Below are 11,209 nucleotides of genomic sequence, written 5' to 3' on the forward strand. Positions count from 1 at the left end.
ATGCCCATTATCTTGCTACTTTCCATATGCAGAAGATATTAAAATCAATATATATTGCTGGAAACATGGCACTCAAGGTCTGTGTGAAAAAGTGTGCAGAAAACACAAGAGTAAAGCAGTATTCACTGTACATTAATTGTGTGTGGGGGGGGAGTTTGAGACATCTGCACAGTATTTGCAGAACTGCTCAATTGGTTTGGTTCTTCTGTGTCAGATTTGCGACAGAATTTATAGATATGAGGAAACATGTGTCTTGAATATGGATGTTTCTTGTTTTCCTTTGCTGTTGAGCATCCCAACAGTGATGGAATGTGGATGTGCTCTGTCATTATCCCTCCCAGACCACTTCTCTGTTTGCCCCCCTGCCTGTCGTGGGTGTGTGCATGGGCACAGTGAGGAGGGGACAGCTTGAGCTCAGCACTCCTCATCTTTCCCTCCCTCCTGTGCTCCTGGGGAACACTGTCCTGTCTCCTGCTGACTGCCAGCCCCTGCAAGGCAAGAATGCCCACAGGGTATAGGAATACTGTCTTAGTAGGGCTGCTCAGCACCAGGGGTAGTGCCCTGTGCCCACCAAAGAGCTTTGGAGCTGTGAGTGAGGAGGTGTAAAAGGAGAAGGATGTTTATCTGTCTGTGCTAGCAGCCTCCTGCAGCACGGGGAGGCTGAAATCCTGACAGCCAAGGTCGGTTTAGCCTCTCCTGTTACTGCTTGTTCCTCCACTGGCCTGAGCCACAGTCACAGCCTGTCCTGAGCCAGAGCAGTGTTCAGACTGCCCTTGAGTGAAGCTGGCTCTGGGACTGTGGTCAGAAGGCTCCAGCTGAGGCAGCTGCAAAATTTAATATTTTCTGACTCTGAATTGACACCATGTCCATTAATGGCAATGTTTTGTCCCTAGATGTAATAGACCAAACAAAAAGAAAGGCATAAATAGTGAGGTTAAATACTGCATGCTAAAAATGTAGTGCTGTTCTGTGCTGGAGGTGGTGAAAGGACCAGAAGTACTTTGATAGAAAGAAAGAGGTGGAAATTTGAGGAAGGAAAAAAAAAAGTAAGGACTTGTGCATATGCATCATTCTGTGGAGAAGAGGGTAGGAGGGAATACATTGACATCTGTAGATGCAAGCTAGGATTACAAAGAGCTGAGAGAATCATGCTCAGGCTCCAGCAGGTATTTTGGGAGAGAGGAACAAAGTACTAGCAGTTCAGGGTGAGGCCAGTCCATCCAGAAGTCCTATCCATGTGGATTTCCCCAGTGTAGGAGAAGCCACTAGGGACCTCCTAGGGTCCCTCCTTCTGCTAATCTAGAAATCAACCTGGCTCTCCAAATGAGACCATCAGGGTGGCCAGGGATTAGAAACCACCAGTAAATCCTGGGAATGCCAGACATTGGAGAAGGGGTGCGTTTGTCATCTCCAAACATATTTTAAAGGGAAGAGTTATTTTAGTGAGGGTTTTCTCAGGGGCTGTTGCTGCCCTGAAGGCTCTGTTGCAGGGCTGGTTTGTTGGCTGTGTAGGGTCTGTCCTGAGGGCACTTTGTCCAGCTGTGTTCCTGCAAGCAGCTCCAGACCAGGCATCCCCCCTCCCCATTCATGACAAGTGGTGCCAGTTCAGTGTGCAGCTCTCCCCAGTGCTGTGTGCTGGGAAAAGGCAGCCATGGAAGAACCAGAATGATGCTGGCAGGCTGCTCACGTGCTCCTTGTTTCTCTGGAGAGCACTGCTGTGGCTCAGGAGTGCCAGCACTTTTAACTCTGACAAACTTAAGAACCTAGGTCTATGGAGGAAGTGAGTTTTAAATTTTTATTCTGTTTTTGATTACCATGCAAAATACCAAATACCAAAATACCTTGCAGTTGAGGGGAATGTGCTGTAACCTTTGTGTCTGTCGCATATATTGGTATTTTCTGTAGAGCTGTGGCACGTTCAGCGTGTGGTGTAGGCTCATTCAGTCCCATCTCTATTGTATTTCCTACAGTGAAATGTTGTCATTCCCTATTTCTCTCCCTTTGCCTTCCCTTCCTGTGCTCCTGACTTGTTTTCCATTCCAGATCCCCATTCTTAGGAACTTTTGAGCAAAGGCTTTCACAGAGGCATGTGTCCTGTGTTTTGGCTGGAATTTATTTAGCTCATCACAACCTGACTTGTTCATGGGAAGAGATTGTGTTGCCAGGTCCTGGCACTGACAGCATGAGAGAACATTTCCCCAGGATAGACAGAAGTATGTCTATGGCAAATAAAACCTGCATTAGGCTTGTTCATGTCTTGAACAGGCTGGCAGAATCCCATTTCACCCTGTGAAAATAACCAAACCACTGTGCTCAGGCAGTCACACCAACCCAGGGAACCAAGCAGCTCCTGTTGCACTCTGTCCCTGTTACCTGATATTTGCTCTCTTAAAGCTCCTCTGGGGCTGCCATGAACTGTCACATTCACAATTCTCTTACTTCAGGTGCTTCTGATTCCTGTCTCTCTTTGCTAATTGTCATTTCTGTAAATGGAGTGAAGACTCGAGTCATTGTAGCCTGACCTTTGAAATGTCATTGCTGATTTATTCTCCCATCACTGATCATGGGAAGACTCAGCCGTGTGTTCTTTTAACCCACTTATTATGTAATTCACAGATCATGACATTTCTAGCTTTTTTTTGACTACCATCTGCTTTTAGGGCAGTTTGGTGTTAATGTAAAGCTCCACAGCTGGTATTGCCCTGGTTCGTGTGACTCTGTTATGATATTGAGTTATTCTGAGAAATATTCTTCTTACTGCTTCATCTGGGGAGAAACTTCAGGTTTTTCAAAGTATCTTAGCTGTGCTGCATGATTTCCCTCCCAAAGGTAATGTGAGTTAGCTCAGTAGAGATCTGAGTGTTTACTTGGAACGTGTGAAAGATTTCAGAGGAGCACGACCTTGCTGTGCTCAGGTTTCTCAGTGGAAGTGCTTCCCCACTGAACAGCAAAGACAAGACAAGAGCTTTGTCTGAGGGCCAAATGTGTGATTCATACCATTAAGGTGAAGCTGGGCACTTCATATCATCATCTCATGCCTAAGAATGAGCTTATGCTTCTGCTTCAGACACACGATTTACTTTCTTTCCTGGCCTCTTCTTTGACCTGCTGGCCAAAGATTCCTGATGCTGCTGAGGGTTGATGGGTGTGCACAGAGGAGAAGCCCAGAGCTGTTGTGTCACCCTCTGTTGGCTGTGGCCTTTGAGGATGGTAAGAGCTAGAGCCAAAATTTGTGCCTGAGAAGGTTTGCTTTTGGCTTCGTTTCTTCCTCTCCCAATCTTTCTATTTTTGATTGTTTGAGGGGGTGGGGTGGAGCACGAGGGGAATTGGGAAATGTCTGATTAGAAGTGTGATTTCAGAATAAAATGATAAAAGTAAAGGCTGGGGGATACAAATGTAAAGGGTGAAAAAGTATGTCCTGCTGAGCTGCTTGTGGAGGAGAGAGCCTGTAAAGGCTGTGCTCAAGGTCTTGGGTCTTCAGTCACTTTTGAAGACATGAAATCTTCTTGGTACCTTAAGAAAGAAAAGCAAGTATTATTTTTAGTACTCAATTATTGGAGCTGAGTGAAGCTGTACAAAATTTGCCATTACAGGCATGTTTTCAATGAAACTTCACATTTTCTTAGGTGGATGTCTCTGAGAAATCTTATTTTTCTTCATACTGTGCAATTCTGAACTGGAACAGACAAAAGAGTATTTTTGTAGAAATGCTTACAAAAATACTGCTCTGTGTCTGGACAAGATCTATGTAACAGCTGATAGAAGCAAAAAAATGAATGTGGCACTTCAGAATCTGACTTGATGTGTGGGAACTAATTTTTATTTAGCAGAAATAAGATCACATGGATGCACAGATATTTTCTTTGCTTTTTCCCCCACTTCACCTTGCCAACTTGGGCTGAAATTAGAACCATAAAAGTCACTAAATAGCTTCAAGAAACCCTCTTTTATCATAGCTCTGATTTAGCAACCTAGAATTAAATTTCATCTGTGTCAGATGGAATCTAAATTATTGAGGATACTTTTTTTTTTTTTTCTCTCAGCAAAACTAAACTTCTAATGTTTAGGGCAGTGTCTTGCTCCCACTTGTGTGTGTCATTTTTGCTGGATGGTGCTTGGCTGGGCTAGCGGATTAGATTTCCTAGCAGACATATATTTTCTATGAGATAATAAAGATTTTCTGTGTGATCCCAGTTATGTTTTTCGTTCAGTAGTCATTTCTAGCTGCTGATCTTTGCTGTTTAGCCCCACTACTCTTGCCTCAAGGGTTTGTATTAGTGGGCTTCTCACATCTGTGCAGTAAACCTCAGAGCAGCAGAGGAGATTTCCAGAACTGCAGCAGGGCATTGGGATCCCAGAGAGGAAATTCTGGCCCATTAGAATTATAGTTTATCCCAGTCCACTACAGGAGTGAGTGCTGAGGGCTGCATGTGTTGAACTACACCCAAATTACAACTTTTGGGCAGTGGATCCCCTCTAGCTGGCAGTGTTGCAAGTGCAGTAAGTTCATATCCCATCAGGATTCATTCTTCCTCCTGGACCAAGCAAACCAAGCTTCTTGCTGCACTCACAGTAGCACCCCTCACTACTTAGCTCATTCTCTCCAGGAGCTCCAGAATCTCTATCATTAAAAAAGTTCTTTGCAAGCTAAAGACTGTTATAAATAGAAATCTTTCTTCTAATGTACCCACAGGGTTGAAGAATTAGATTTTATTTTTTAAAATCAAAGATGAAAATTCAATTTTCAGAGTTTTGAGATGGATCCAGTGAACCCTTGTGCAGAAGTAAATTGTTTGGATTCCCATGAGTAAGATGAGAAGCCTGGCTAGGGCACCAGTGGTAATTGATAAAGTGATTCAGCACTGCTTTAACATTTATTTCCATAATGCTTTTTTGTGTACAAGAGCTGAGTAAGTTCTGTTTGGACCAAGTGGGGTATGGAAAAACCCTGTTTTGTGCATTTTACTTCACTGTATCAGGAGTGTGCTGCAGATGCCATGGCAGTCTTAAAAACCTTGTTCCCACGAGTCTTTGTTTTTTCTCATATTGGAACATCTGATGATGTCTCCTGCTATGATGCCTCAATAAAATAAAATAACTTGCTTCTGTGTATTTCAGGCATGCTCAAATATTGTGGGTTTGTAATGAAATCCTTTATAAAGCTTTCAGTTCCACAGGGTCTTACACTGGTGAGACCTGTGTAAGTTCAGAGCTTTTGTAGCTCTAATGTTGTTAGTTAAAAGGTGGCATGCTGATAGTTTCATTTCACAGTTGAATTTTTTTAATTATCTCTGAGGATGGATTTTGGCTTCTCAATTTTGGCCATGTGGTAGCATAACCTACAACACAGTATGAAGAAAGAAACCTCAAACTGAATGTGCTTCAGGTAGTTTTTTAGCTCTGAATCTATATTTATCTGCACAAGAAAGTTTTAACTTGACCTAAGGAAAAAAGAACAAATCAATAAATCCAATGAGGGTTTGCAATGTAGCACTGATATAAAATATGATTTATTAAGCCTGTAATCACAAAAAATCTGTTATATACTGCTGCCACTGGGGGAATATAAGAGCTGAATAGTTAAACATCACTTGGTTTAAATGTTTTGTGTTTTGGCTCCACTGCAGGTAAAGGATGATATTGAAATTGATATTGAACTAAAATATCCAAGCAAAAACCTTTGTAGATCTTTAAAATATGCATCCATTCATCAATATGTGTACATATTTTTATTTAAATAAGCGAGATATATTTTACCACCCATATATAAATATATATTCATTATGCCAATATGTATCTAGTGTTCTCTTTATATTTATCCCTGGAGAATTCCTCAAGGACAGACCTGATCTCCTGGGTAGTCAAGGCTCCACTCACTTTATTTGAGACCCTCTTACCTTCAGCCAAATGCTTCCATTCACAGGTTAGCCCTTAGCAGGACTAAAAGGCTCTTAATTTGACTAATTAATTTTGATGTCCAAGAGCTAGATCATCTTGCAACATTGGAAAATTTCTGTTCTCATTTGTGTCTTCCTTATATAGAGAGACACTTATGTTCTTTTTCAATCCTGCCTCCTTAGCCAGGTTGGTCATTGTCCAGAAATTCCTTCCTGACCCTGCAATGGCCCTGGAACTACCCTGGAATCAAATGCTCTCCATGACTGAGAATAACTGTGTTTCTGAGCACAATAAATATGGTGTGTGAGTGCTCTGCCTGGGAATGATCTTTGCCAGGCACATTAGGTTATCAGAAATCATAGAAGGGAGCATGCTTTTGGAAGGCAAGCTGTGTAGGAATTTTCCACCATGTCTGTGTGCTTTGAGCCAAGTTTTCAAGTTGTTCAATATATGGCTTTCCGTGTCATATGTTAGTTTAGAAGACCACAGATTTTCCAGACTGTGCTATGTGCTCTCTTCAGTGTTCAGTGCCTGTGCACTGTATGCAATGTTTAGGGTTGAGTGCAGAGTTCGTGTTGGGTAAATGAGGAGTTGAGAGCTCATAAGAAGCTTCTATTTGCCTTTCTGGCTGATCTGAAATGCAGAATATGCAATCTTGCTTTGCATACACTTTGTCTGATTTTCAACTCAAGGACTGAAACCCTTGCAGGTCTCCAAGCTGCTTCCACCAATTTGCCAGCACTGGGCAGGTACTTGATACCTTATCAGCCAAAGGCTGTGCCTGGGTGTTCCCGTGCAGCTTTACTCCTGCCTCTCTGCACTTCACTTTCAGAAAGGAGACATTTAGTTAAAGTCCCAGCCCAGGGTTTCAAACTCTTGGCTAAAACCAAGTGAAGAAACACTCTCATTGTTTTTCCTTAGGTATATAAGGAAGTCCTATTCTAGGTGATCTATGTATGTATGTATGTATCTATCTAAAAGAACTGTTCATGGAGGTGGTATATGCCATTCCAGAAAAGATGGATCAGGTTGTGATATGGCTGGTACTCACTGTTATTATAGAACCATCTAATTCTGAATTTTATGAAATTTTTGAAGACATAGATCATGTGGGTTAGGTTGAATGGGTGGGTAAGAGGATATTGCTAAACACAAAATGAGAGCAAGGCCATATTTCCAAACTGTTGGTGAGGATTTTTGGGTTTTGGTGTTTTTTTTTTTTTTTGTGTTGTTTTTGCCAAATTCTGGAACACTGCTGGGTTTTAGGAATATCTTCACAGAACAGCAGTGTGACTTTACAGAGATAAATGTTACTTTTAGACTTCCTTGGAAGAAAAGCTGAATAAAAAAACCTGTAGTGAAATAACAACTTGTTCTCTTTGCTGTTCTTCTGCCTGCTCTTTGTCATGTCTCTTCTTTTTTTCCCCGACTTAATGTCCCACTTACGCAGTGTGCTGCAGGGGAAGTACTTGAGCAGCAAATGAACTGGGTAGGCAGAAGCTTGATTTTTCTAAATGTTTATTGCCTTACACCCTACTGGCACTTGACAGCTTGGACTCTCCAAACTCATGAAAGCCATGGCAGTTGCATTCTTATATCTATTTTTACTGAAATGCTATTTTGCTCCTTATTGTTGGTGTCAAGCACGCTTAGGCAAAGTGGGCTGAGAGCTGTGTCTGCTCTGGTTTACAGCTTGGAACAAGGAGTCAGTAAATAATATTTTAACTTATTTGCTAGACAAGCTTTTGAAGAATTGTGACTCTGCTCTGATTGGTGGGAAAATAACAAGCTGCGTAAATAATACTGAGGAAAGGGTAATGATTTTAAGATGGTCCGTAATGAGGAGAAATAAAGTACACATCAGCACTATGTAGTGCCTGTCAGTTGGGATTATGATTAAAAGAATAATTTACTATTCAACAGAACTGAAATCCAAAATATTTTATAGAAAATCTGGGGAAAATGGCTTTTTGACAGGTGTTCTTGTAAAAGATGGAAGGTGAACCATGAACTCTGCTCTTCCTGATGCCTTGTCTGCTGGCAGAGGTGTTTAGCTCTTGCCTGGCTTGTCACTAGTTGTGACATTTTGGTTTTAGTCTCTTCTCTAGCTTTGAGGAGAGAACATAAAAATTCTTTCACATTTAGGTTGCACATATCAGGTGGTTTATGGAGTAGTTTGGAGGATCTGAACTTGCAGCTTGGCAGCACTTGGATGCAGTTTCAAAATCTGTTAATCACCATTCTGACCAGGTGAACAATGAGCATTTTTAAAGTATTTTTGAATCACTGTCAATTGTCCTAGATTATTTTAAGATTTTTGTGTGTTTGCTCCTGCCTCAGTCTATCACTGAAAATAATTTATTATCTTGTCATACTAATATTCAGAAAGAATAGTTCTGTTCTGTCAGTTATCTTGGATGGTTTCTTGGCTCTGGATTTAATTTATATATTGTTTAGAGTTGCAAGATATTTTCATCTTGCAATTTTTTCAGCTATCTCTGAAAATACGTGCTTTTGCCATCTCCTGGAGAGTAATTTAAAAATGCAGAGCAAATAAGAACTGCTGCACATTGAACACCATCTTGTAGGGTGTGTTTCTCTCTGCAGTAACTCATAACTGGTTAAATGGCAAGCCCTGAAGAATTCCTCAATTATTCCTAAGGAGTTCTAAACATCACTGATATATACAGAGTTAATGACTTATTTCTGCTCCTGAATATTTAAGAAAATACCCTCTTGTGAATTACAGGACATTGCTTTGATAACTGAAATTGAAATGTATTCAATACAGAGTTGCTGTTTTCAATCCTGAGGCTACACTTATTTTACTGTTTTTCTGTTACTAATTTTCTGGATCAGGGCAATTAAATGCCAAATCATATGTCTGAATTCTCTGGGAGGATTTCTGGACAGCTGCTCTGGAGTCTGTGAGCATACCTGTAGCTAGCACTGGCTGTGGCCTCCTCTAGATTAATATCCATAAAATGCTTCAACAGCTTGAGCTGTGTGGAAAAGAGGATGTTCTGTTCACTTGTAAGGTGATTTGAAGGAAGTTCCAATAACATAAGTTCTTTTTTTTTTTTTTCCCCTGATGCTTATATGTCCCTTGATCTAAAAGAGTGAACAAACAGTGCTGCATCAAAAGTGACAGATTATAGTAAATTAGATGACTCTCTAAATGCCAAGGAAAAAAAATTCAAAGGTATCTAGAGACATTCCAAGTGCAGCCAAAAAAACTCCTCTGAGATTCAATCCATGAAAGGACAAGCTAATGAATTTAGGGCTTGTAATCCAAGATAAATAAATCAGAGCTGAGAGGGGGAAGGCTAGTAAAGCTCTGGGAAATGTAAGGGTAATAAAGGACTGACAAATAGGCATGACTGTGTGACATGATGAAGCAGCAGAAATGACAACTATAATAATGTGTCAGTGCTGAGTCCTGGAAGAAAGAAGCAGAAACCACTGCTGTCTGTGATAGTAAGGATCTGGAATAGCAATTTCATTCAATATTAGAAAAGTGCTAGTGGAGGTATGGGGGTTAAGGGGAGTTGTGATTACTCTGGGACAGAGGCATTTCTGGTGTTGGTAGGTGTGGGTGTACACACAGATAAACACAGAGCCAAGGGATGTCCTTTCAACAGAGAGGAAAAGTTAGGTTAGAGGAGGTAAAAACTGTATATTGAATAAAAGTCAATAAAAAATGAGTTACTTACCAGAAGGCATTCTAACATTTGGAAATCCTTTCAGGAGATGTGAGGGCAGGTGTTCCCTGCCTCAATACCGAGCTCTGCAAAGCATGCTGCATGATAGGATATATCATTTTGATTGTCATTTGGGAGAAGTATTGACTGGATGCTCTCATGGGACTCCAGTCCCAGCCAGTGTATGGCATGAAAGGCAAGGAAGGAACAAGTGTGAGTTCTGTGGCAATGGGATAGAATTTGCTGTTTCCATAGATACCTGTGACTGTACATAAGCACTAAACTGCTGTGGCTTCGCTTTGTGTGAAAAGCTGCTGCGGCTTGATTTTCTCCTCATGCAAACAGCTTGGAGTAATTGAAAATTGCTATGATAACTTCTTATACATGTATACCTCTACAATCATCTAATGAAATTAAGGATTGCAGCTGAAAGCAAAATCCCAGAAGACACAGGGGGCATTTGTGCATTAAAACTAAAAATCCAACTAAGATTTGCCAGGCACACACAAGTAAAAAATTACTAAAGTAGGCAGCCCTGTATTCTTGAATTTCCCCATGTTTTACATCTTCATGACAGACAAGTCCCTTCTTTCTCTGAGCCATCAGTATCTTGTTGATGTGGACCTTCTTTTTTTTGGAAATTGCTTGGAAATTAGCTAATGAAGAATGGTAGACAAGAAATTATGAGTTCTGTCAAAAAATTCGTGTTGTAGCTCTCCTATTACTCCTCTTCAGAGGAGCTCAAAATTGCTGATTTTTACTGGAGCAGGGTGAGATAGAGAAAGGTGTCTGATTTAGACACTGAAAACCATTTTTAAAATCTAAACCTTTGTATTTCTGTATTGCTTGTAATCATGGTAGCTTGTCCTCTCATTCGAGTATGCTTTTGAGGAAAGCGAGCTCTTTCCTTTTCATAGCCATAGCAACGAGTCATTTTTATGGGTGTTCAGACTCAGCTGTAATCCCTTTTGGTCCTAAAGATGGACCTGAACTTGCACTGGAAGCCACCTTCCTGTCAGTCAGACCATTTGGTGGCACCTCTGATAATATCTCTCTCTCTTCTCTGTAGGTCATTGCTTTTTATTCCTTTTATGTCCTCAGAGATGGCTGCTAATGAGTGGTAACCCTCTATTATTATCCTCCTTTTCAAGGTACATACTTTGGAAATTCTAATGTTAGAAGAGAATAGAGTAGAATAGAATATGATATCCTGAGTCGGAAGGAATCCATAGGGATCATCAAAGGCATGGGACAGCCCCAGGAATCCCACCATGTGCCTGAGAGCATTTCCCAAATTCCTGAGCTCTGTCAGGCTGCTGCTGTGAGCACTGCCCTGGGAGCCTGTTCCAGTGCCCCAGCACCCTCTGGGTGAAGAACTGTTCCTCATATCCAACCTAATGCTCCAGGCCATTCCCTCAGGTCCTCTTTTAGCAGAAGGATGTGGATGCTTATGAGCAAAACCTGGAGCTTCAGTCTGAGATGGCTAAGAACAAAGCTTAAAACTTCACCTGTCCTTTATTTCATTTACCTGATTCCTGGAGAAGTTATAATCTAATACACTAACTCTGTTCCAATGAACAGAATTTTTAAAAATTCTCTAAGACAAAGCT

The sequence above is a fragment of the Cinclus cinclus genome, chromosome 15 (genome assembly GCF_963662255.1).
Source record: "Cinclus cinclus chromosome 15, bCinCin1.1, whole genome shotgun sequence".
In the NCBI taxonomy this organism is placed as follows: Eukaryota; Metazoa; Chordata; class Aves; order Passeriformes; family Cinclidae; genus Cinclus; species Cinclus cinclus.